Here is a 25,821-nt window from a genome sequence, read left to right as displayed (position 1 = left end):
GCGAACTTGACACAGTGGAGACAGCAACTAAGAAACACAGAGACATAAACCATAAGGCAGAGGACTCTAAGAACCGAGAGGCACAGAGGGGAACTCAAACATGCAGACACAGACTTACACAGAACAGAGGGGACATAGAGAAACATGAAGGGCAAGGGATCGAAACTAGAAACTCACACCAAGTACAATAATACAAAAATCACAAAGAACTAAAACGCTGGGTCAGGAGACCCAGGACCCTGACAGTCTTGATGCATGCTCAATTGTCCAGGTAAGTAAATCCTAAGAGGTTGATTCTGTTCATCTGGTCACAGCATTTTCAATGGGAGAAATGTTTCGTCACTCATCCAAGTCACTTCTACAGCCTCAGCGGACTGCAGGTTTCCCCGACCTCATAAACAATACAGTTGCACAATAACTGAAACCAGCCCACTGAATGAACAATAGCTGTGAGGGGACTTGGATGAGTGACAAAACGTTTCTCCCATTGAAAACGCTACGTCCGGATGAACAGATTCAACTTTTTGAGGTATTGAGAGCTTAGTTAGCAGTTGGCAGAGCTAGCTAGTGCTAGCTACAGATATAAACATTACATTGAAAGCAACTGCTGCCTTTTGAGGCAAGATTGTAGACAAAAGCAATAACAAGAAATTAATCTCATGAAAATATTTAAGTTTGTAGTAGAAACTATTCAATTAGAGTAGAAAAGGTTCTATATAAGTATCACATTTAACAATTGTCAGGGCAAATTTAGATTTCTGTGCTTTGAAGTCAGTCGTAGTAGTAAAGTCTATGCTCGATTGCTAGAAATTGCGGGAGAGGTTGACAATCAAGTTTAATCTAAATGGTGGTATTGATTGTTGAAAGTTTAAATCAGAAAGGCAGAAAAAAAGCAGATGCACCATTTTTTCACATCACATCTCACAAGTACAACTGCTCAACTATTGTGCTCTACTTTGTTTTGCTGGAAATATTTGTGTTTTTCCCCATTTTCTTTTTTTGTTTCCACCTGGACAGTCACATCTTCCTACCTTTACCCCCCTTCTCTCTCTTTATCCTTGTGTATCACAGCGTTCTTGTCATAAGAATGAATTGAATTTGTCCCCTTCACTACAAACAACAATAGACAGAGTAGGGACCTTCAGGAAAACAAATCACCACCCGCTCTTCCCGTTGGGGATTGAATGTTTGTGAGTCTACTGTCTATGCACGTGCGCATGTGTATTGCTGATGAGGCTGAAGGGGCAGGTGAGGAACAGACCTATGCCAAAGAGGTACCCAGGGTCATTTATTAACATGTCATCCTCACAGTGTCTGTTGAACCAGCAAGAGATCGAGACAAATGATGTTAATAATAATAAGTAGCCCTGTGGTGAAACTAGGAGGTCTGCACTGCTGTCCACGTAGGGCACCTGATGCTTATTATTAAAATTAAAAGGTGATAAGTTAGCGTCTGCACTGCTCTATCTAGAAATGCAAAAGGCATCAAAAGCTTAACAATGGGACTCGGGTTCCTACATAAGATGAATGCTCTTTTTTTTTTTTAATGTTTCTACTTCATTTCAAGGCATTATGCTATTACTGTTATAACTAAGTACCACTGTAGGTTATATGAGTTGTGTCAGATGTTTAAATTAAAGATGGGTACAATTTCAAAAGACAGACTTTGTGACAAAAGCCAAAAATATCACCGATCCATCAGTAGATGCTCTGGCTCATTGGGCGGGATGACTAACTCAGCCCTTAGTGTGACACATCCACATTCAAGGACACTTCTTATATCCTCAATCATGAAAAATGCATTACTCGGGTATCCTGAAATCTCATGTGGGTTTGCCATTAGTTAAACCCATGTCATAGTGTTAAACAATGAGCTATACTAAATAGGTGGCACCTAAAAAAAGTTCAGAGTTTCCATCTAGTTTTGTTGTAGATCCCAAATATTGGATTTACACACGCACACAGTACCACTTAATTGTGCATCTTTAGGAGTTTTTGATAAGATTGCTCACATTCAGAGTAGTTTAAGTGATATATCACAATAATACTTTATAGGGCTATGTTCTGTCATGTAGTTTATAACAAAGCTCATCCTATTTTATTGGCACATTCAGAATATTGCAATGTAGTTTCAGCGTAAATAATCTAGAAATAATGGTATTAGTTAAATGCTGTTATTTGACGTGGGAGATTAATTTTTGTATTTTAACCTCCTTTTCTTGTGGCAATTAAAAAAGTAAACTATAATATGCTATCCCACATTACCTGCACAGTCCAGTAACAACAAAATACAACAGAATAAAAGAACAAAAAGTTAAACAGAAATATGTGATTAATGAATGAGACGGAGAAAAAGGCACATCTCTGTTAGAATGTGCAGCAAGATCCGATTATTAAAATGGGAAAACACTGAAAAGGTTTCAGTACTATTCATATCCACGTCTTGTAACATTCACTGGAGTCAGTCATTTTCATGCAGCATTCATAATTTTATCGCACAAAGACATTTGCAAAAGGGAACAAGCTCAAACCTTATTCTCACATAATAGGCCCATTGACAACATAGTAATTGAACCTTAGTGCATGACCACTGGAGGCCTGTTTCAGCTATTCAGACCACGAGAATATTCCTTTTATGACCATGTTTAATTAATTGTGGAGGAAGGGAAGACACAAAGACAAAATGGCTTGGCTTTAATTGGCTTGACCGAACATTTTCATTACAGAGAGGGTATATCTATCTCAGACAGTTTCAAAGACAAAACTTGGTCTTTTCAGGAAATATTGTGCTTTATGGGAGTATGGCAGCGTGGGTGATTTGTAGCTACTTTATGCATAAAAAACAGAAAGATATGAATGGATAAATGCAATATCTTTCATTACCAAGATTTGCAGTAATGGAGGCGCTTCTAGTCAGTTAATTTAGCTGTCTGATGTTATATAGTAAAAAAAAAGAAGTTTTAATTTCAATGTATTCTAGCCTGACAACACAGACACACGCATATGGAGAGAGAGCACCTTCTCCTCATGTTTGTCACCATCTTGGTCGTAGACTTTTGTGGGATGGAATCCTATTCTTCAAACAGTATTCGTCACAAGTCAGCCAATGTGGATGTGTGGGTCACCTGGCAAACTGATCCCACAATGTTCAGCGTGGTTGAAGTCAGTCCATCCTCTCCACTCCCAGATTTTGCAGATAGTCTCTGTGAAACCAGACTCTGTGTGGCGAGCATTGTCATCTTGGAGGATAGTTTTCAGTTCCAGACCAGATTTGTCAAGGTTTTCATTGCTCCAGCCCATATATTCAACTCTGCCTACCTGCCTGCTCAACCTACAAATGCGTTTTCCTTTCTAATGTGGAACCATTTAGGGGGAAATAAACAGGCTTTCCAACAGTTTAAGATTTATTACAAGAGGCACTGTTACAACAAAGAAATCCCTGAACAAACACAAATGTTCTCACTTTTTCTACGAAGTTTATATACACAGAAACTGCTTTAATTTTTGATCACACATTCATAAACGAGCTGAGGTTTTGGTAGCATCGCAGCTGCAGATTGCACTAAAGGTCTCCTCTTAATGAGCTTTGTGACATAGTGTGTTATTCTGCTGGGATCAACCATCATAAGATGGGCACACTGTGGTCATGAACAGGATGGACATGGTCAGCAACAAGAGGTAGGAACAACAGCCACACCATTACACCACCAGCAGCAACTTGAACCATTGATGCAAGTCATGATGGAGTTAGTTTTCATGTTGTTTATGCCAAATTCTGTTTCCAACTCCTGAATGTTCCAGTAGGAACTTTACACAGCAACCTCTGTAAATCCTTGAGATGGTTATGAGAGAAAATCCCAGTAGATCAGCAGTTTGGGAAATACTCAGACCACTGTCTATCCCAAACAGCCACGTCACAATCAAAATCACTTAAATAACCTTTCTTCTCCATTTCTGTAGGTTATCTTGAGTATGTCCATCCATTTTCATCTGCTCATCCAATTCAGGGTCTCAAGTTCTCCACCCTGTACAGGCCAACAGTCTATCACAGGACTGTGTGTGTATGTAAATGTAGTACATCCATATTAGCGATCGCTTTGTTCCATTATGGTCCATATGAATGTAGGTGCTTTAATGTTGTTTTTTGTGCATGTGCTCTAAGCTTTATCAGATATCCGTTTAATTTATTAACTAAAGAAGCTTGGTGAATCTGCATTTCCTGAGGCATTGTGAGTGAATTTAGCATTCCATTAACTGCTACATTTTACAGCTGTCATTCAGATTTACCTGTGGTTATGAACAAATATGCTGCTGCTATTGTAAGCCTTATCCCAAAGCAATAAACTGTATGTTCATGCAAATTCAGAGGCGTTCAGTGGTGATTATGATAAGTGCAGTAATCTCCTTATCTCATCACAGTCTCTTTGGTTACTGAAATGTGCTATGAAATGCATCAATACACACAGAAATTGAGCAAAACTGCAACTAATGCCACAGTCTTTCTTCCTTATGTTCTCCTTACAGCGTTATGCTGATGGTGTGGAACTACACCAACTACATCAATCACAAAGTTGGAAATCTGCTAAAAGTGCAGTTACCGGTGCAGTTATTTTTCGCAGATGCAAAAGAAATGTGGAAGCCTTGTTTCACACTTGTTTTACCAGCTGGTTGCCGTACCTTTCCATACGGCATCAGATTTGACAAAGACTTGCAGGTCACGTTTCACCAACCGAAGGAGCCCTTTGTTCAGAGTCGGTCATTCCCGGTATTGCGTGATGAAGACAACAACAGCAGATCTGCCCGGCAACAAACAGGTCAACATCAATATTTCACAGCATTTCAGTCACAAACTTCATATTTAATAGCCTGTCAGTCAGTGCTAATTACATGGTGAAGTAACTCTGGCCTGTTGTTCCAACAAAAGGTTGTGATACATTCTGTTGTTTGCTAGTAAAGCACAACAGTGACCCTGATGACCTTGCAATAAATTACACCTTTACTTCAATATGAGCAGATATTTGTTATATCATCTGCGCAAGGACACGGGCTACAATAGCAGCAGAGTGACAGACACAATAAATAACATTTAAGGACTCAACATGTCACCTGTAAATACCCATAAATGCCATTACCTCACTTCATAGCATGTAGCCATAAACGGGTGATGAATAGAGTCTTCCAGTGCATCAGTACAACAGGTTTCTAAGAGCCCATTGATTTTGGATTTGAAAGTGAGCGTTAACGCTGAGCACTTACACCAACTTGCTGACAGTACAGCAAACACTCCCACAAAAGCTATTAGCACCTTGTTAATGCTTTCAGCGCCTTTTCACATAAGCCAAGGTCACATAGCCTTTTCAGTTTTGTCACGCGTCACAAACAGTCTGAGATTATATAAATAAAAGCATATGGAGATGGGTGGGGGGGGGGAAAAAATAGAAAAGTTTTTGTGGTTAATTATGCCACATAATTCAATTTTGATTAATAATTAATGTCTCCTTTCCTAACTAAATATCTATAATTAATCAACAAGTCATAGCAAGAGAACACAAACCTGAATACTTAATTCATAGAGGAGGCTGACATCGCTAATTGCTGGAGTAATCAAAGCTCCACCCTTTGGGATTTGACGAAGAGATTGGTAAATGGGGGTTAGCGTGATCCTTCATAGCATTATCATGACAGCTCCATTTATAACCAGATGAATATCATAGATGACAAATACAGTAAATGGCGAAAGGCTTGCTGCATTAGGCTGTCTGAATGATAAACTCGACTGATTGAACCATTCGAGGGGTTTCACTTAAGACTGACTTGTAGCTGTTTCACACACGCCTCCTAAGTAGCTCGCGGTGTAATAACTCAGTCAACGCGAGAGGACCTGTGTCTCGCTGTTAGTAAAAGGGCAAAAAGATGGCTTTGGAGTTCAAAGCGACACCGGGACGAGACAAACATGTTTGCTGGAAACTCGTCTGCATATAAGGTAAAAATGTAAAGGCATCATTTCGAATGTATAAAAATCAATTCCATGAAAAGCCTGAAATAAGAACTTCACTATCAGATCGTTATCAGAAACTATAAACGAGACAACATAACATGCCAGTTGAAGATCAATTAAAAGAAGCCAAAGGACTGAGATAACATGTTGGCCTTGAATAAGTTCAGAATTTCCTCCACATGTATATAAATGTGTCATACAATCTGGCAACTCAACGGTTAGGACCACTGAGGTATAATCATAAATAATAAATAAATCAGGAGGAGCGGTTTCCTTCCAGGATTTCCTTTTAACGGACAAATTGTTAAGTTTTATATTTGTACCAGCTGTAAAAATTTGGGATTGGGCTCAGACCACAGATAGCAAAAATTACAGATGTTACAGAATAAAATACAGTATAATGAGTGAATGATGAATAGTTGCAAGTCTAGTAGAAATGGTAAGAGGTAAGAAGAAAGCCCAGCAAGGAGTCTTTGATGATGAAACACACTAGGAATAGCTGCTAAACATATTTTTTTTATCCAAGTCAAACGTGATGTAAAACAAGAACTAGATTTGTCTTGAAAATTTAGAGTTGAAATAACACATGACTAAAGGCTCATTTGCATGGAGTGTGTCTCGCAAAGTTTGAAGATGGGACTGTCAGACTCCATTTATGTATTGTTATCACACTAAAACGCTGCTATCCGTTGCACATGACCTCCAATAAGGATACACATGAATGATAACAAAGCTTCAAACAAAGAAATGTTGCAGAGTTGAGACTTTTGGTGTGATCTCAGTTTGAGGTGAAAGCTAATTTAGAGCTGCAGCGTGACCTGCTCGATCGGAGATTACCGGTTTGGAAAGTAATGTGTCAAACTTTGCCGACAATCTCAGGACCGTTACTTCACAGGAGACCGCTCGTGCCTCGGTTTATTTTTATTGAGCCTGATTTTCTAAGGGCATTGGCGCAGAGGCTTTGTGCAAATTCCTGCCACCTCCAACCACCTCTGGCACTGTTAAAATCATCAAACCTAAAAGGCACTGTTGCCTCCTTAACGACTTGTGGCACACCTTTTCTTGTGATCCTGATTTGCTTAATTCTAATTTTCAACATCTCACACTATTCTTTTTAGAAAAGGTATTCTTTCTTCATCTGCTGATTTTGTTTAATGTCAATTTCTACTTAAAATGGGCATCTATTTTTGTCACCAGACAAGATTTATTACCACCACACAGGTGACAGCGAACTTGGCTGAAATTAGAATACGTTTTGTCCATGACATGGGCACATCCATGGAGGGGCTGCAACCTTGTAGGCTGTTTCCTGCTCAAGGGAAAGGCACCTGTGAGTGTGTGTGCGTGCTCTGAAGGATACTGTATGCAGACATATATAGTATATAGAAGAAGCGAAAACCCGTAAGAGAAAAAGTCAGAATGTGGAAATGCAGGTGAGCTGGGGAATTAGGGATATTCTTGGGCAGAGTTTAGGGGACACTTCACTGATGTATCTCCACTGGCCTGAATTCACAGTTGGGGTGTTTTATCTGCTTAACGGTGTCACCTTCAGAACCTGGCAAACTAAATTTCCAGTGCAATGTAGCAGTAACATTAATACGCTAGCCTTGCTTGATTTAATGTTCCTGGGTTAGACATACAAATCAGTCCAAAGCAATCTTAAGAATTTCACTACTAAAGTGTCTTTTTGTCCTTTGATTAGTAAGTGCTGAAAGGGCTAAAGTGGTAGCATTGCTGAGCTACTAATGCACAAAAACTGGCTGAGAGTTGTCCATCATTGGTCATGATGCCCATAGGTTGCACTTAACATATCATACTAATAGAAGACAAAGTATAGTTGCTGCAAATTGTTTACGAGGTAGTAAAATCTTTCTCTTGAGAAGTGATCTGTAAGAGATAACGGCGATATATTTTGAGGTGACATGCTTTGCGTACCTACTCTTTTGCAGCCGAGCCAGGAAATCTTTTCACACTCTTTCACGTTTCCACTCTTTTTACTCCCTCGCAGGTTTCTACAAAATAAAAGCGACAATCTTTGGAGATGTTTCCTCTCTCACCTCCTCCGCAGGGGTCAGATTGCTTTCCTTCACAATGCTCGCGGAGCGCTTCCTGGGGGTCAAGAGGCTTATTTTGTTAATTGATTGTAAGCGTTGTATGACAGCTCCCTTGATACTGGTGAACAAGTCTGACAAAGAGCCTGGTCACCAGCAGCAGTGATTGATCTGTGGGATCGATAGCTAGCGGTTAGTGCAAATACAGAAAAGGTTCACGTTGGCTGCTAATGGTGATGTTTGCGGGTTTCCACCTGGTCTAATTATTTTCGAAGGCACTGACAGCTGGTAATCCTTCGCTGTTTGTCTTTTTTTGTCGCTTATGGGTAAAAAATGGCACTTGGACTCATCAGAGAGATAAAATTTCCCCTAAATTACATAAAAAAAGGTTGTTTGTTCTGGGGAATTGGTTTTGTTAATGCAACTTTTGTCCCCTTCGCAAACTGGTCTGTTTTCAGCTATGCTGTTTACAACCTGTAACCTTCCATCAGGGCTGTGAGAGGAAGTTGATAAAAGGACAATGAAGGAGGATGGTATTACGATGGAATGTAACAACGCCATAGAGTAACCATTAATCCGCTCCCCTTTTTCCCCCTTCACACTCTACTCATTTGACCATTTCCCCATCACTGCCAACTTCAGGAGCATCAAATTACAAACAAAAAAAATCAGCCTTCGTCACAGCTGAGGCTCACACGCGCCAAGTTGGCAGGCTTTGGCGGCGGGCATCATTCGAATGTGTCTGCTCTGATATTTCCCCTTTATCTCCCATGACCTGATAATGTGAACCCTCTAATGAAGCTATTGTGTGCCTGTCCAAAGCCATTGTCTTCCAGAGGGAACTTTCTTTTCTCTATTCGACATGTGCTACCCTCACTGATGAGCACACCTGTAATGGCCACATCTCTGGCTTCTGACTTTGTATGCCTTATCATTGTTCTCAGTTTTGGTCAGTCTCCTACTATCTGCACAGGCAATTTATTCTTCTCTTCCGACGCATTTTCTCAGTTTATCTTTGTAATTGTGGTTGTTTGATGCCCAAACCTGCTAGGACAAAAAGGTTACAAACGCTGATTGAAGTGTTAATAGTCAATGTTTACCTAAAAACAGGAAGTTGATGCATCTATTAACACCTTCATTGTGCAGTAGTTTTGTTGTGTACACACTTGGGATAAGAAATTATCACGAGATAGAGCTCACTCTGAAAAATCGTACATACAGTACAGCATATTTACAAGTTGATCAATTCTAGCATGTTGGTTAGAATTAACTGAAATAGATGTCCTGCCTCTTGCATGCTCTGCCCATATCTACACAAAACTGATTATTTTCAGCAGTATGACTGAACCAGACTACTCCCTGTGGTTTGCAGTATGTTACAAAGGCTAATTTCAGACAATGGCTGATTGTTCTGACATTATCCAGAGTGGGGAAATTGTGAAACAAAGCTTGCATATACCGGTAATATATTTGGCTGAGATGTCTGTTGTGCTTTAGCCACTCAAAATGCTGGCTGACTGTGACATACTTTAAACTGGACAGTGTTTTGATCATTGTGATGAAACCAGCTGATTTATTTTTGTCTCCAGAATGTAAAAGAATGTACTTTACCTCCACCGGCGCTCATCTGAGGTGGTGTCTGCGATGCTGTTATCGCACTGCGTACTTTTTGTTACCCTGTTATTGCATGCACAAGGAAAACGTATGTGAAGGTGATTTACATTCATGTCTAACACACTTGTCAGAGACTGAACTGACTGCTCACGTTCATGTTTAAATGTCATATTCCACTGCATTCCCCCTGACAAAGTCAGAGATATTTCTTCTTTATCCATAAGAAAAATAAAACACAGGAGCGTGGATGAGTATGTGACTGCCTTCTTTCATTTTTCATTTCCTTATGTAAACATTGTTGTGTTAGAGGAATATCATTTTTCTAAGATGCAAGAGTAAATTTTTCTTTCATGCCAAGATTTCCTGAAACTCATACCAAGAGTGACACACTCAGTGTGCTTGCAGACAGTGAGAGCCAAGCAATGAAGACACCTTTGATGAAGCAAGCAGAAAAGCCTTTGATGTAGTGTGAGTTTATGAGGCTGATTCCAGCTGCTTTGTGCTCCTCAAGGCCGTCCTCCTACGACTTCTCCCACCAAATTAGAAATGGCACCTGTACACCTCCCTTATTCTTAAACAATCAGCGTTCGCTGTTTTCCTCTTGTTTGTCTGCTGCATTGCCACATAACATATTTGTTCTATTATGTACAGCTCACCGTGGAGGTTGTACAGAATTAAGCAGTGGCAAAAAGAGAACCACGTTAAAAGCAAGTATGGGACAAACATTCGTCTGTCTCTTTTCCTCTCTTTTCTTTTCATATTTAGCTTCTGGCTAAATATAAATAATAGTGGGAAATATTCTGGGTCAAATTTGACCTTTATCTTAGCTCAGGAATTCTAGCCCCCCAAAAATCCCTTATAATAAGTTTCACTATCAAATTTGGTACCACTGATCTATTCATGCATAAACAGCCTGTCTGACTTTGATAACAGGATGATTAATCCTCAAATAATGCTTCTGAGATCTATAGTGATCAATATTCATTAATATTAGCTGGCACTCAGAACACAAAACATAAAAATGGGTTATTGCTAAACACTCTGTCTATTAAAAGCAGTGGTGGGCAACCTTGCAACATAGGGCAGCATCAATATTTTTATTTATGTGTGTTTTGAGTCGCTTTAAGGAAACATTCTAAGTATATAAGAGCCAACCACTTACCCACCTCTGGGTGCTGGGTGGATGTGTCGATGACCAGCTGTCACAGTGTGAGAGGCGGGCACACTGTAGACAGACCACTGTCCATCACACGGCCAGCTTAATTATGATATAATTGACCAAGTGGATACATTTAAATTACAGCGATGATACCAAAGTTTAACTAATATGTGTCAACTTAAGCCCTTTTCAGTATTTCATATAGATATGAACTATAATGTTTAGCCATTATGGAATGAGAAACTTTAATTTTTTCATAACATGACATAATTATCATATTTATATTCAGTGAAATGCATATGATAGTCTTTTTTGTATTCTAAGTCTTGTCAAAACAATATTAAACAATAAAAGGTTTAATATTGGCCCCTAGATATATAAGACTAAATGCATATAGAACATAAATTTGGCATTCAGTACTTACATAAATGTAGTTTGCATTCGCCACTGATTATATTTTACATCCTTATTAAATGACAGAACTCTGTATTTAATACTGTAATTTTCAAGCATGACAGTGCTGGTAAATGTTTCTTAAAAGTATAATTGATATTTCAAAAATGTTCCGTCTTACTTAGTCTATGCTGTTGTTTGTTTGCACAGCAGAACAACATAGTGCGTACAGCGTTGGAGCATTTTATATTTTTCAGGTGTGCCTGCTTATGATGAAGCCACTACAGAAGTCTCATACTATCAGGAAACAGCTGTCCAGCTCTAATCTTTTTATGAGCGATATGCTGTTTTTAATGAAAGCCCTCGCAGCTCTCCACAATCAGCTGGCCATATCAGAGCTTATATTTCATCCTGCTATTGTGATGTCATCACCAGGCGCAGGCATAATACATAATTCCCTGTGTTATGACAAACTGTGGCCTCAGGCCAGAGAGGTATATGAACGCTTTTGGGCCCATGTCAAGTCCATGCCATTTGTGCAGGAACAATCGCTCTCGGCTTGTTGGTTGATCATATGAAATAAGGGCTGGCATCAAACAACAAATAGGTCAGGGCCATTTGAATAAAAAAGTGAGGAAGTCAAACGAATGGCTTTGCAGCTTGAGATGCCAGTGGTTCTCTGTCTCACTCCTTTCCTGCGTAAATGCAGTAGGCTTCATTCTCAAAATAGTAAAAAGCAGTGGCATAGTTTTTCTTTCGCAGTTACCCTGAACAGCTTCAGTCAAAATATAAATATATATTGATATATTACTGGTATATGTAAGTTATATTTTAATTAAACATTATTTGTGTCCTTTAATTGGTCAACATATAAACTGCTACCATTTTTTGTATTTCTATATTCAAGCCTTTCAGAAACCTTGCATCAAAGCATCAGTGGAGGTTTGTCTGGAACAGCAATATGCTTTTTATTCAGCAGTTATAGTATTTATTTTACTGTATATATCTTTGTTACTGTCAAGGCTTAAGAGACTGGAGGGAAAGTACTTAATTTTGACAATATGTACAAAAAACCAAAGTGAAAATGTGATTAATGCTTTCACTGTAATTACTGAAGTCATTTGGGGAACATAAATGTACCGAATGGGGTTCATTCCTTGGGCACCGTGAATGCCCAGGGAAACCATCAAATAGAAATACAGTTGTTATTTTTTTTTGTACTTGTGAAGAACGACTGATCCACTAGCTAAAACCAGTGGCTAACTCGTTTCTCCATCTTATCTCAGGTTCTTCCCGTGGATAGAACTCAGCTTCCCCATCTCAGGCTACAGCTGGAGGATCCCCTTGCATCACCTACAACCAGAACCTGCACACGGACAGCTGGGTTGTGTACCACTGCTGAGCTCACAGAGACTACAGAGCTGAAGTAAACAGTGAAGCTGGAGTCCATCCATGAGAGGAGAGACAGGTGAATGATACCCAGGACCTCAACAAGTCTTGGTCCTGGGTACTTACCTGGGAAAGTAAGTCCATACACTACTTTCATATGAAGCACTTTAAATAGATATTTCAGTTTGGTCCAGGATAGCCAAGTGACTGCAAGGCAAACACTGAATTTAAATAGAGCTATAGTGCTACCATGGCTAAAATAAAATATAATATTATATCATATCATTTTAAAAAAGGCTGATTAAATTATAGAACATGATTTGACTGCAATCCTAATGCTGAAGATTTGGGGTTCCGCCTTGTTTGCTAAAGCTCTTTTCACAAGCAGGCGGATTAATGCTGCATATGAGATTCTCACAATTGTGATAAAATAACAAAAATTCCTATTTTAAAAAATGAAATCTATCAAACTCTCAAATTACTGTTTGGAAACCTGAGCATAAACACAGGCTGGTAGTGAATTCAGGGAAGCAGAGTGTTTGCTGTTGTTTGCAGTGAGCCGGCCCCACCCTCCACTGGCTCGCTCTCAGCCCCCAAAATCTTTATCTGCTACATGATGCATGAAAGCGCAGTGCCTTCTCAAACAACTTTACATGACCCCTGACCCCATCTGCACAGATGCAATATGGCCTCGCTGCCACCATCCATTTCGGCCTGTGGAGTAGATTCAATGAATTTTTATTATGCTGCACGTGTATGTCACTCGGTTCGACTCTTTCTTTTGATCCTCATCGCCACCAATGTGTCTTGGAAATACATCACTTGAAGATGTTAGATGTTTGTGGCTTTTGTGAAAAAAAAAAAAAAAGAAGAAGAAGAAAAAAAGAGCTCCAGTTTCACGTTCCATCTTTTTATTTGCTGAAATCTAAAGTAAAATCTGCACAGTAGGTAGTACATATTGGTTTTTTTATTTGTTTTCTTACTTCAGATGACAATTCCAGCAGGATTGTGACAGGCAGATTTCCAACCAGGCTTTCTGGCAAACACCAAACTGAAGATAGATTTGAAATTCTGTCCTTTATAAATTTTGGCTATCTCCGTTGAAAATCTGGCATTGTCGTTTATTAAAAGCTTACATGTGTTCAAATTGGTCCTGTCCAACAATTTTTGCCTGTTCTGCTGCTTTTGGGTGCCCGGCGTTGGTTTTTGAGTTGGACCGATATTTCTCTGTGTTGAGAAACTTTTTTTTTTTTCATGTGAATATTTGCGAATTTAATATATTTCAGGACTGCAACAGTTTGCTTTCTGCATCAGCAGCCTGCAAACTGAAAATGGTGATTTTATGGGATTGTGTTTAAATGATGGTTTTTAGGGCTGTCACTCAGTCTGCACCACTGAGAAAAGCCTGTATGTTCATCTACCTTATTCAGTGTCTTTTTTTGTTTCCTTCTGAAGCCTCTCAAATTGTCAGTGCCAGGCAACAACTATATGTTCCCCAGAGGGAGCCCAAATATCCAGGGAATCAGGCGTCATTTAGCCTGTAAGAGCCTTTTTCTTTCCCTGACACTCTGTATTGCCTTTTATTTCCCCCCCTCTCTTCTACTCTCGCTATCCTCTCTGCCTCCCAGCTGTACAAACATTCAATCTCATTAGGTGGTCTCATTCATTCTTCCCTCAGCCTCCTCACTTTCCAGCCCACTGTTTTTGATGAGTTTTTAATCTTTTGCGCTTTACTGGACGCTGATGTACAGTATACAGCTCTGTCTGTGTTTATTTTCACTGTTTTTTTAATTTTATAAAATCGGCTCGCAATGCATCTATTTTATGAGACGGCAGAAATCTGAATATAATCTCTGTCCGCTTCTTCACGCCGCGTCTTTAATCGTCTTCCCTCTAATTGCACCATATAACACTTCCTACCTTCCTGACTGTCCTCATCCTCTTCAGCCTTCTCACTAAACTCATATCCATCTCTCTTACTACACTGTCCTCATTTACAGGGATCGAAATCAAAAAAAGACCAACTTTAAGTGTCACCCTGCTTTCTAGCCAGATTTCATAATAAGATTTCAGATTAAATGCTATAGTAATGGAACACTAGCCCATTTATTTTACAGTGATACTATTTTTTAAGAATTAGAAGTGATGGAGTTGTTGAGTTCGATTTTAGCGGTGTAATGAAACGCTTCTGAGTGAGTGCACTTTCATTTCGAGATCATATTGGACCATTTGCTCCCTTTACAATTCACAGCCCTGTGTTTTGGGAATGAAACCATTTATATCCTTGCTGGTGGGCCCCAAGCAGATACATTGTTTAACTGTCACAGATGACAGGGATAAAGCAGGGATAAGGACATAGTACTGTAACATGGTGCCGCTGTGCGTATGTGTGTCATTGTAAGCGTTTATACGCCTCTACTTATGAGAGTGACTGCATAGAGTACCGCAGATAAGACTGTCTTTTTACTGCACAGTCCCAGAGTTGTACAATAATGCGCACAGGGACAATAAAGATTTAAACAAGCACACTTGCTGTTTCTGCTTCTGTACTCACCGAACACTATGTGCACAAAGACTGAGTGAATTGAATTGGGGGATTTTTCTTTTAATATATGAACAATAATCTTTCTCAACTGTCCAATACATTTTTTTTTTTTTTACAAGAAAAAGGGAGAAAAAGGATTATTATTGTCTGGTAAGTTAAGAGTGAGCAGAGCACAAATAAATGCCATTGCATTGATGTGTGGAGGTAGTTTGAAGAGGATTTAGAGACATTTTAATCGAGAATTCACATCAAATTTACCTTAACTTTCAACGTTTGAAGGGCATAAATGATAGAGTAAGTCATAAGCTACTCGTTTAATTTTCAGGGGGAACTTTGTGGGCTCTTCTGAGCAGATGCCTATGTCTTCATTAGACTTTGTGTCTAATGACGTGCTTTGTCTCTGGGTCTGTGTTTCTACAACACTGTTCCATTATCACTAAAAATAAACTGCTAACATCCAGAAAGGGCTATTTGTTTATCATACTATAAAAATGGCGTACTTTATGTCCCTGTACATCTTGTTTTATATCAGTGCTTATGTAATACATTCATACATGTCCTTTGTATAAGCGAGTGTGCGAGAGGAAAGCAGCAGCTGCCAGGATGTGATGACTCAATTTCTTGACAACCCTGGCACTGAGCAGCTATTTGGAAAAACTGAAGGAGATACTGGCTGATGAGGAACTGCAACTGCCTATTAATTTGAGCAAGGGGAGGGCGTGTGGGAAGAAGAGGTCGCACAAAAAAAGTCTTTGCTAGCTTGAATGTAGAAATCTAACAGAGATAATATTCTATTGCTCCATTGTTTCTTTGTTTTGCTACGGTGTTTTTTGGGGTAATTAAATAAAAGCACCATTTGTTTGTCAGTTTTCCCACAGCAGTATTTTCACCTACAGCCTTCCTTGATTATCTTAAACTTTTGGCGGCGGAACAAATTCTGTTAGTTAAAATGTGACGTGTAAAACAAATGACTAGCTCCTTAGATTGTTCTTCTCCAGAAATGGTGTACCCACTGTCATGTATATCACTGTCCTTCAGCTGTTTGTTAACACAGATATCTACTTAGCCAATCACATGGCAGCACCTCAATGCATTTAGGTATGTAAACACGGTCAAGGCAACCTGCTTAGAATAAGGAAATAAGTACTCTACTTTGAGCATGGCATGATTGAGAATGGTCTGGGTGGAAATTCTTTGTTTGAGGTCAGAGGAGAATGGTCTGGCTGCTTTCAGCTGATAGGAAGACAACAGTATCTCAAATAACTACCTGTTACCACAGTATTCAGAAAAGCGTCTATGAATGTACAGCACTTCGATCCATATGGGCTTCAGCAGCAGACTCACATCTGCCAAGAATTGGAAACAATTTGCACGGGTTCACCGAAATTGGACAACAGAAGATTTGAAAAATATCGCCTGGTTCAATGAGTCTGTTTCCGCTGTGACTTTCAGATGGTAGCGTCAGAACTTGGTGTAAAGAACGAGCAAGCATGGAGCTGCTGCTTTTGTGACATGTGGGGGTGTTTTCATGGCACTCTTTGGGCTTCTTTGAAACAACCAAGCATTGTTTAAATGCCATGGCCTAGTTGAATATTGTTGCTGACCATGACCATGCTTTTTTATACCGATCATCTGATGGCTGGATAACACATCATTGGCACAAATTATCTCAAACTGGTTCCATGAACATGTCAATGAGTTCCCTGCACTCAAATGGTCTCCACGGTTACCAGATCTCAATCCGATGGCGCACCTTTGCGATGTGGTGAAACGGGGGATTCATATCATGGATTTTCATCCAAGGAATCTGTATCAACTGGGTGATGCTATCATGTCAACATGGACCAAAATCTCTGAGGAATATTTCAGGTACCTTGTCGAATCTATGCCACGAAGAATCAAAGCACTTCTGAAGGCAGAGTCCAACCCAGCACCTGCTAAATATAACTGATAAGGTGAGTGTATGTACATCTACATTATTGACTCCAAGCAAAAAACACTAAAGTATGTAAACCTATCATAGACTCCACTGAGAACTGTTTCAAGGTCATTCAGTGGACATAACAGCTTCCTCCATATGTAGCTTATCTTCATCCAATCCCTGTATCACATCTGACAGAGAGAAAATAGCCACGTTCTATGTACAGTACAACACACACTCGGTAATCTAGTCGCTATGAGATATAGATAACCCCAGAAACCACAGGTAACACACAAACAAATCACGAGAAGTTCACTTTATCAGCAGCCAAAGGAGACCTGGCAACCTGTCTCCGTGCTATTGTTAATCGTTCTTTCTCTCTCTCTCCAGCCTCCATCTGTCTTTCCCCCTTTTCTTCCTCCCATGATCTCTCTCGCTCTCCTCCTTCTCCTTCCCACTTACTCCTTCCCTCTCTCACTCCTTCGTTGAAGCCCACAATTTAATAACCTCAAGTGCTGTCAGAGGAGGCATTGAAAAATGGCTTCTATAAAACATAACGGCCTTAATCAGAGTGCGCCGAGGATTCTCCCTGCTGCTGCTGATTCCACCCCCTCCTCCCTCCCTCCCCCCCAATCCCCGCCTCTAATGAATTAATGTTGAAATATGCAGGGGCTCAGTAGTCATTAGATGTGCGCCGTGAGACGTGATTTAAGATGGCTGCCTTTATGTGTCTGCCAGGCAAGATGGAGCGGGACGGGCCCGGCTGGACAGTGATTGTCTTAACTGACTGAGCCAAAAATGCTTAAGATCACCCTTTGTTGAGGGTGATAAGTTACCGCGTATGTTTTTCTCCCAGCCTTTTGTAGGCCCAAATTGTAGGCCCAAATTATGTGATCAAGAAAAAAAAATGGCGTGTTCTTTTCGTGTGAATATGACCGTATATCAAGTGGGATACAGCGATGTGGGCTGATATGTTGAGGAGATTCATTTTCTTTATCCAGCAGCCAGCCAGATAAAGTATCCTTTATCCAGTTAGTCAGGTCTCTCTTGAAGGAGAGACTTTTAATCTCGGTGAGATTTCTTTTTTTTTTTTTTACTTGGATAAATAAAGTAGCACAGTGTGACATGCTTTAGCTATAGCATACAATCCAGTAATTATATGGATTTCCACTCCTCCCTCAAAGCATAGATTAACCCCTTGGATCTGCAATCTTATGGTCTGGTAGTAGCCAGACTGTGATGTTCCTGCTCATAGCTGGGCTAGGTCAACACATTGATTAGCTCAGTTTGTGAGATCATGCAGGCATTACATTCACTGCCATTTCTCTTAGCAGAAAAAGCAGGGATGCTACTAAAACAGCTCATCTGTCGACGTGTCTCCAAAAGTCGCAGCCGAATGGAAATCTCGTGACCCTGAAACTGAGAAGGCGACGTGGAATTTCAGCCATCATTAAGGTTTTAAGCTACATCTGTGATTTTCCTTCAGTCAAAATCTTTTCTGCGTTTGCAAACTACTTTCAACTTGAAGCTCATGTGAATCAAACTGTAAAGTGAGTGATTTTGTGCTGTTTTGCTTACAAAATCTTAATTAGTGATGCTGACTTAATCATCTGATGCTGTAGGATGAGCTATTTTGGTTGAACACTTGATGCATCAACTTAACAGCTGTCAACTGTGTAGAAAAAACGACGTTTTGAAGGAGGATCAGTAATAAAATCCAGAAGCAATACCAAAGGAAATTGCTGCCACAGTAAACTGATTTGATGAAGAGAGAAAACCAAAATAAAACACTTTTGCCACGTTGCCGTTGAAGATTCGGGTCATGAGTGACCACAAATGACAACTTATGATGATTTTTTTTTTCAATAAAATAATCTAAACATAGCAACAGAACACCAAACCTTGTGAGGGAGAAACATTTCCAGGAGCCACCTCATAATCCCAACACTGATTCAGCAGGTTAAGGCTCAGTGTCGCTCACTGATGTGGACTGAATGTTTTGTCCTTCTCACCAGTTAACCAGCTACAAAGCCAACCCCGGGCCTCGGACCAGTACCGGTCCGTGAGTCGTTTGGTACCGGGCCGCGAGAATTGAGGCTCAGGTGTGAAATGTATGGTTTTCAGGGGTTTTATCGGTTTTCAGTGTTATTTTGTTATCGTTTTGATCGTTAACTCGGTTTTCCTGGGTCTTTTCACGTGTGTTATGAATAAATCTTCTTTTTTTCAGTACCGGTACTAGTTTTATTTTGTTGTATTTATCCACGACACATTAAAGGCCGGTCCGTGAAAATATTGTCGGGCATAAACTGGTCCGTGGCGCAAAAAAGGTTGGAGACCGCTTCTCTACAACCATCAGAGAGTAGTGAGAAAAGAGAAAATGTGAGTGACCTGCAGTTCTGTGAGTAAAAATGCCTCGTTAATGTCGGAGGGTAAGAGGAGAATACCCAGACTGCTTCAAGCTTATAGGAAGACAACAGTAAGTCAAAAAAACCACTTATTACAACGAAAATATGCAGAAGAGCATCTCTGAATGCCCAACACGTCTAACCAGAAGGCCTACAGCAGCAGAGGACCACACTGGGTGCCACTCAGCTGTCAGCTATGAACAGGAAACTGAGGCTACAACTCACCAAAGTTGGACAACAGACAAATCTTACCTGGTGTGATGCGTCAAGATTTCTACTGCGACATTCAGTTGATTTATTTCAGGCAGAAAGGGTGTAGGCAGCTTATACACCCCTACCTCTCATACTAATAATATATTTTTCGCCAACCACAAATTGACAATACAACAGAACATAGTATTTCATAATTACTTTAATTTCAAATAAGTGAAATATCAATAAACTTCTTAATTAACATTTGAACATGATGAAAGTTCCATTTAACTTCAAAACATTACTGTTGTTATTCCATAAATTTACTCGCGTAACAGGAAGCAATGCTAAAGTCTACCTGAGCATAGTTGCTGACTGTGTCCATCCTCTTATGATCACAGTGTACCCATCTTCTGATGATTGCTTCCAGCAAATCTGCAGCAACTGCATTATGCCATCATGACATTGTTTTCAGCACCCTGTTGAATCTGTGCCACATAACATTAAAGCAGTTCTGAAGGTTAAATGGTGTCTGACTAGCAAGGTGTGTCTAACAGAATATCAGCGGAGTGTATTTGCACTTAATGCAGTTTTAGGATTCATTTCTGTTCTGTTGACCCTTAAGAGTCACTGCACCACAGGCTGCCTGGACCTTGATTTGAGAATAAAAGTAGAAATACTTTGTGATGTGATTAATTTGATTAATGTAATTAGCATTCTTTTGCAAGTCTTATGCACTTTGCACACCGTGAAAGCATGTGTAATTTTACGACTACCTCGCCTAACGAGGTAATGGTAACATACTGATACCGTAACATGTTCTCGAGGAGAAAACTAAAGATGTTATAGCTGTTAGTCATACACCTCACCGCTGTGCTCCACAGAATTCATGAGAGCCACGATACGTCAAGACAAGCCTTACCATCAAACGCTCTTCAGACAGATATTAAAAAAGGAACATCAAAGTGAAGATGCTGTAACTTTTCTGAGCATTTTTTTGACAATGTTTCATTACTGCTGGGCAGGTCTATAATCTATTTCCTTTGAGACTTCCTTCTTAAGTCAAGATCACACAATTATGAGAGCTCTCATTCTGACGGCGGGGCGGAAATTAATTAATAAATAAACACTGCATTTTTACATTCATCAACATGCGGTAAGAATAGCTCTAATTATCACAGGTGAATTAACACTTTCATATTTGTGTCAAAAAATTAATTGTATCCCTTAACAGCAATTCCCAGGGGAAGTTAAAGAAGAGAATGGGTAAGGTAAGAAGGGAAAAAAGAAAAACAGTGCGGACCACCAAGAGTGCTAATTGCTGCTTTCAAAGCCTTGCATCAGTGTTACCGTCTTTCTACGAGAGTGTACAGTGTCCCACAGAGAGATGATGTAGGTAGAACCTTGTTACAAATACATAGATGTCAAGTCTTGATCTGCAGTACCTGGCAGGGAAGTTCTCTTCATCTTCACTTAACCAGGCAAGCTGACCGAGAGCGAGCTGTATTTAGAGCAGCAGCAGCGACAGGTAACTGTTAAATGGCAGAACTTACGACTGAGTCGTCTGCATGTGTGGCAGGCTTCCCCTAATTTTGGGCAAGTTATAAATCTTAGCTTTGAATGTGATTTTGAGTGTGTGTTTATTCACGGGTATATGTATCAGTTATAGCAGAGGCTTCCTGTCCCTGCTCCTTTCACTCGTAATGTAGGGCTAACAAGCATGACAGGGAATACCGAGTCTCTCAGTAACGAGCTTCCTATGGGGAAGCAGAGAACAGATAAGGGTCAGAGACATTGTAAGGGAAAGATTCATCATTTGAATTCTGCAACACCAAAGATAGTGGCTATATAACACGTGCCCCACCTCTGTCCACCAAAAACCAGTTATCTCCAATGTAATAGCCAAACCAGGAAACCTGTTCAGTCAGTTGTGCTGTTGCACTGCCATAACAACAGGGTACGATTTGACCTTACTCTTCTGTGTCCAAAGAGTTACACAGAAGAGTCTGGGAGATTTTGTGTATATTAATTCCTCCACTGAACTAGTTGAAGTTCACTAACATTACAGTGGCAGCAGGACTAAAAGACAGATTTCAGACCATCTGCTTTAGGATCACTCTGGTTCCTGAATTATTTTTGTTGGGAGGGGGAAAAAAGCTGTATGTAAACTTAAACCTTAATCTTTAACACGACGCTAAAATGATCTGTCACACATTTAGAAAAGTTCATTGTAAACAATACTTCAGTAACTACAGTCCCAATCATTTGTTTCCTCATTAGTCTTTTGATTTTTTCTTTCAGGTTTTCTGAAAATCAGTTTCCAAATCAAAGTGAGATCTGAGTAAGCGTGTAAACAGCAGGTACACAGCTCCAGCTTCACATACTGTAAGTGGGCAGCTCCTCTCTCTCTCTCCTTTAAATCTTTCAGAACATAAAAGACGACTAAAGAAGAAGCCCGAATAACTATTTGACAAAATGCTGCAGACTCACTCACCTCTTAATGTCCCACCTTATACTGCTTTTTGTGAGTGACAGAATTGCTGAGAGGACATGCCCTATGTGGGTGCTTTTGACCGTTTTCCTTTTTGAGTGTTAATGTCTGAGTGAATATCCGTGTACCTGACTGAATGACAGAAGGGGTGAGAGTGAGTGAGGGATCACTTCATGCATATGGTCTCCTTGTGTATATGCATGAAGTGTGTACGTGGTCAACCCACTGGTGAATACCACTGCATTAGCTAGGCCATTAGCGCATTTAGCTGTCTGTAATGCCCGAGTGTTAGTGACACGTTTGGGTCCCCCTTCCACTTAGGCACTACTTTTGACAGACAGGACTGACATGCCAGATGACAGTGTGGTAGCGAGCATTTTTCTTGTTGACATAAAATCCCATGAAAAGACCAAAGCCTGTGTAGTGTATTTATACTGACCGAGAACTGTTAAAAATGAACAAATGAGCCACACAGATTACAAAGCACATTGGTTCTAGAGCATATTTTAAGCTAATTCCTTATACACCGTTCTGTTGCTATAAAAATATTTACTAAAGTGCAACGTTAGCCACTAAAAATAATTCCTAAAAAGACACTACTGGCTGCTGTTTAGTAAAAAATCTTTTAAGTAAAAAACATATTTGTGAGTTATGTTTCCAACAAGAGCAAATGGGAAGTTAAAATGCATTCATACAGTATAGCACTGAGAAACGTAAGTAGGCACGATGTGTGAGAAATTACATGCACAAGACTAAAGTAATAGCTGTCTTACTGATTTTATATCTTTTGGATATTTGTCACATTCACGTGTTTCAGATCTTCACACTAATATTATAATTAGACAAAGATAACCCGAGCATGTACAAAATTCAGTTTTTCATTCAGTCAGTCTATCCAAACCTGCCTGGCCCTGTGTGAAAAAGTAATTGTCCTTAAACCAAACTGGTTGTGCCACCTTTGGCAATAAGAGGTGCAATCAAGCTTTTGTGATATTTGGCCCACTCCTCTTTGCAAAATTGTCCACACTAACGTTTTCAGTCGTTTTCACAGAGTTGCGCGTCCACATTGAAACAGCCGAAACGCTTACGTTCCAGTCCTGTGAATGTGTGAAACGCAAGAAGATTTGATCTGCCTCATTTCTGTTTGCCGCTTATTTACTTTCCGGCTCTTTGAAACGTTGCGGCAAAATGTTGAGGAAAAGGACCGAGTTTTATAAATGGACTAACAATGAGGTGGAGTTGTTGTTGCGAGTAACACAAAAGTACAAAGTTGCAAAAGCGAGTGAGAGTTAAAGAATTTGAAGGAAAGCTATCTGGAGCATGTACTGATATTAATCTTTAATATGGCTGTCAAAATTCAAAGCAAACAAAACAACTGCTGTATCATGCCCTCTGCTATCTTATTTTAATTGGTCACATGACTGCATCATATGACTAACACGTATCATCGTTTTAGAAAGTCTCCGTTTTCGCTGTCCACACTGCGACGCGAAAGCACCGTTTTGAAATGTAGGCGCTTTCGAGAGCGTTTCCAAAACGCTGCGTTTTCCTTCAGCGAAAACTCCGTCTCAGTGTGGGTGGGAGGCCAAAACGGAGAGAAAGCCATGCATTTTCAAATAAAAACGCACTAGTGTGCACGTAGTCTGAGTCTAAACTTTAACTGTATCCTGCTGCTGTAATGAATCAGTAAATGCCCAAATGTTAGACGTCTGTGTGAAGTACTATACATTGACCTGTGAACAAACAATTTCTTCCTTTTTTTGTTTATTAAGCTACCAACTCCAAGGACACACTTTATTTAAGCACGTGTTAAGTTAAACTGTAGCTAGATTTAATGCTGCAATCTGATATTCTTAAAGGAAACAGTGGAAACGCACACAACATGGTATAATTAAATGCAGAGGACGTCACCATTAAATGTAATGTTGATAATGGTCATGATTAATGCATGTAGGCCATTTGTGCATATAAGTTTGATAAATTAATTTGGCAAGAGCCAAAGCCTGTGCCACACCACGACACCAACAGATCTGGCAACGTCCCCCTTCCCAAGCTGCTCGATTGTTGTTATAACTTTGGGTATAAGGTAAAAAGAAATCTACACCAATGCCTTACTTCACAACACAGAATAGTGAAAAAAATGAAAAAGAAAACTTAATGGAATTAAAAAAAGAAGAGGTGACAGAAGACACTGGGCCCAAACTGCAGTCTGCTGTCTAGCCTTTGAGCAGCAATGGTGACGTGCATGTACATCCCATCCCAGAAACCCAGCTGGATGTTTCTGGGATCTCTGACGTCAGGTTTAGTCAAATCTTGGGCAATGCGGTTAAAAGAAATATCCACACCAAAAGAAGAAAAAGGTGCCTTACTTCACAACAGAATACTTTTTTTTTTTAAGAGAGATAAAAGAGAAAGTGAGGGCAGGTGTGCACAAGTCTACACAAAGGGGATGCAAGCAAATACTAAAAGTTGAGAAAACAGAGGAAGCTCTAAGCAATCAAGGAGGACACAAACAATAGATTCCTGCAAAAGAACATAAGGAACCCCGCTTTGAAGTAACATCTGAAATCTATCCCATAAACCCATCCACTCCAAAACAATGATATTCAGCTCTTGTTGACACAGAAAGCTGCAGTAAACTGAGAGCAGTTAAAGTTTTAGATAAATAATTAAATTACATAATATAATCTTACAATCACACTGCTGGTCGTCTCATGGCTTGAGTGACTCTGCAGGAAGAAAACTAAATTAATGAATGAAATTAAATATTCGAACTAGTACAGAATACTTAATAGAGAAAGCAATGTGTAAATGGATAATTGAGATGTTCACTATTAACATGTGACAAAGCCTTAAACAGACAAGTGCATCTACAAGCAGGAAATAAAGTAGCTAAAGATGTCATTTAAAATTGGTTATCTGCTGAATTGTCTTTTATCTGTAGACACAACACTGGTTCATCCGATGAGTTCTGTTTTTTTTTTTTTTTTGCTTGAATAATGTCTGTGGTATAACAAAAATGAATAAATTCTTTGTAAATGGTCAGGTATAAGAATAGGACTAAAAAAATCCAAAGAAAAACATTTTTTAAGACCTTCAGAAAGCTTGGAGAACTTTTGCTCAAGCGTTCTCTGGACTCCTTTCTCTGGACCGATTGCTGCCATTGCTACACCTCAGCATCTAGATGTACCTAGGGGATAAATTTGAAAATCCCTACTTCCTTCTTAAGTTATTAAAGTCACAAGATGTTTATAGACAGGGGTGCACATAAGTGGTCCGCAGGTGCGCATTCGCTGTCAAAATAAAAGACGCGCACCAGATAAGAAGTTGCAACGCGCGTTTGCATACATATAAAAGGCACTGGTTTTGTCCGCTAGAGTGGGATTTTCATGGCATATTCTGCACCACATCTCTGTGCGTTCATCATTTGTTTGAAGCCAGCTCACCTCCTGCAACCACTTTTCCGAGAATACGCGCTGACAATTCTTTGGAGGTGGAGGAACACCTAAGTAACTGCTTAAAGGAGCTTGCTTCTTCGACATCTTTAAGAGTTCTAAACAAATGTCTGTCCTCCTGAAAATCTTATGTATGCAAACATGCGTTGCAACTTCTTATCTGGTGCGCGTCTTTTATTTTGACAGCGAATGCGCTCCTGCAGACCAC

At 39.8% G+C, this 25,821-nt stretch overlaps 1 protein-coding gene across 3 annotated transcripts in view; it reads left to right on the top strand.

The window, feature by feature from the left end:
• The window catches only part of LOC308384404 (teashirt homolog 1-like), a 174,549-nt gene that overhangs the window by 84,132 nt on the left and 64,596 nt on the right, over positions 1–25,821 (top strand). For all 3 annotated transcript variants that reach the window (XM_080862946.1, XM_080862947.1, XM_080862948.1), the window contains one exon: positions 12,502–12,738. The gene's annotated coding sequence lies outside the window, so the exon portion shown is untranslated. The remainder of the gene's footprint in view (positions 1–12,501; positions 12,739–25,821) is intronic.

The sequence above is a fragment of the Rhamphochromis sp. 'chilingali' genome (assembly GCF_963969265.1).
Source record: "Rhamphochromis sp. 'chilingali' genome assembly, chromosome: 17".
Taxonomy (NCBI): domain Eukaryota; kingdom Metazoa; phylum Chordata; class Actinopteri; order Cichliformes; family Cichlidae; genus Rhamphochromis; species Rhamphochromis sp. 'chilingali'.
This window is presented reverse-complemented; position numbering and strand designations above follow the sequence as displayed.